General features: G+C 62.1%; 1 protein-coding gene across 2 annotated transcripts in view; it reads left to right on the top strand.

The window, feature by feature from the left end:
• The window catches only part of RFX4 (regulatory factor X, 4 (influences HLA class II expression)), a 134,070-nt gene that overhangs the window by 1,057 nt on the left and 130,988 nt on the right, over positions 1 to 2,025 (top strand). The window lies entirely within an intron of this gene.

The raw sequence follows: 2,025 nt of genomic DNA, 5'->3' as shown, positions 1-2,025 counted from the left end.
TCCGAAGCCGGCTGTAGCCTCCCTGCGGGGAAGGGGCACCCACCGAGGCGCAGCGGCTGTGACTGCCGGAGGGAGGCAGGACGCAGCACAGCCTGTGAGGCCTGGCGGCGGGGTCTGCCAACTGCTCGGCACGTTGGCGGCTGTTGGCTGTTAGTTTTGGGGTCGCGGTGGTCTGTTAAAACCGAGGAAGCCAAAGAATCTCTTCCAACGAAAAAGCCGGGCGCTTCTGTTCTTTCTCCAGCAGAGCCTTCGCCACCTCCCATTTCTAGCGCCTTTAAAGAGCCGCCGAACTTCTAAACCTGAATGATGCTCCCTACGTCCCTTCCAGGTGGAAGAAGTTCACCCCCTTCCCTGGCCGCAGTCTGCTCCTACCCGGACTCCGCGGCAGCCTCGGGATTTCTTGGGGGAGATAGGATTGGGAAGGAGCAGAAACCGGGCGGTGAGGGCAGCCGGGGCGGAGGCAGCAGCTTGACGCCAGACTTGGGAGGATGCGCAGCGCAACAAGTGCCTTCCAGCGTCTGCCACCCCCTAACACGCGCGCGACCCGGTCTTCCCCGAGCAAGTCACCACCACGCGGATGCTTTCCACCTCCAGCCCAATGGGTGTGGGGAGGTGTAGGGGTCATCCGGCATCGCCCCAGACGGTCTATCTTTGGTCCCTGGAGACAGATTTCCAGGGACCAAAGGCTCCTGCCGAGGCCCTGGTGGCCAGGACACCCACCCCCTTTGGCCAGGGCGATCTTCGGTTTTCCAGGGGAGTTGTCTCTTTCTGATTCCCAAGAGCCAAGTTCCTCTTCCATGGCGCTCCCCCGAGTGGGTGTGGACCCCCTGGGAGTGGGGACAGGCTGAGCTCCGCAGTCCTCCTTACTAGATGCGATGACAAACCCAGGCAAGGAGAGGCGTCTCCTGCTGCGGGCACCGGCTGCTGGCAGAGGCGGGCTCTGCTGGGTTCTCTCCGCCGGCGGCAACGAAGGTGCCCAGAGAGGGAAAGAGGTCCTCCCTCCACACTGTCACGTCCAGTGCTTTCTCCTCTGCGCACCTTCTGAGCACCCCGACTTGAGAGGTGAAGATCCTCGAAGGAAATGAAATTAAACTCATGTCTACACTGTATTTGCAAGGGGCCCACGGAGGGACTTGGGGTCTCCCGGCACCGACTCCCGCCATGGCCCAGCGGGAGCGTCAGTCGCCCCTTCCGCGTGCCTGGAGCGCTTCCCTGCGTTCCTGGGCGATGGAAACCTTCTGGTTTCTGCCTTCCCCGCAGCTGATGGCCGTGGGACACCTGGTCACTTGACCTCAACTGCAAACATCCCAAATGGGGAGACTGAAATCTTTCCCCATCCACGCTCCTCTCCCTTTCGAACAACGGGGACGTCCAGATAGTTTTCCTAAACTCACAACCCAGAGGCCTGGCAAATAGGAGCGTGAAGAAATGACACGAGGCGCCCCAGGTGACACTTCGCTCGGGCTTGCACCACCGAGGACCAGGGCAGGGCGGCTTGGCGGGGTCCGGCCCAGGAGCCTTCCCTCGCCTCCCTTCCAGAGAACTTAATCCAATTAGCCCTTCTTGTGAGCCTCCCTTGTTATGTAAAGGTCCTTGCTGCCCGGCCGACGGAGAGGGGCGCTCCCCGGAGCAGTTCGATTCTGCTCCTTTCCCAGCAGATCGCGCGCGACCAGGACCACGAGCATCACTATTGTCATTTCCTTCCGAAAGGGCTCCAGCGGCCGTTTCGAAGGAGTGCGGGGGCCACGTCGGGGGCGTCCAGGATCAGAGAGGCGGGCGAGCCGGGCCTCCGTCCTCTCTTCTTAAAAGGAAAATCCCCGCCAAGTGCCTCGGGCCGGGGAGGACAATTTTGCAGGGTCCGGGCTCTCGTGGTGGCCCCGGGGCCACTTCAGCGTGACCTCGGGAAACGTGCCCCTTTGTTCCGCGCACCGAGCCGGTAATATATGCCTCCAGTTTTCCCAAAATACTCCACAAGTGGGGGGCTCACACAATGGCGCTCGGGGGAGGGGCCGGACAGCCGGCGCG

Source organism: Myotis brandtii, unplaced genomic scaffold (assembly GCF_000412655.1).
Source record: "Myotis brandtii unplaced genomic scaffold, ASM41265v1 scaffold155, whole genome shotgun sequence".
Classification (NCBI taxonomy): domain Eukaryota; kingdom Metazoa; phylum Chordata; class Mammalia; order Chiroptera; family Vespertilionidae; genus Myotis; species Myotis brandtii.
This window is presented reverse-complemented; position numbering and strand designations above follow the sequence as displayed.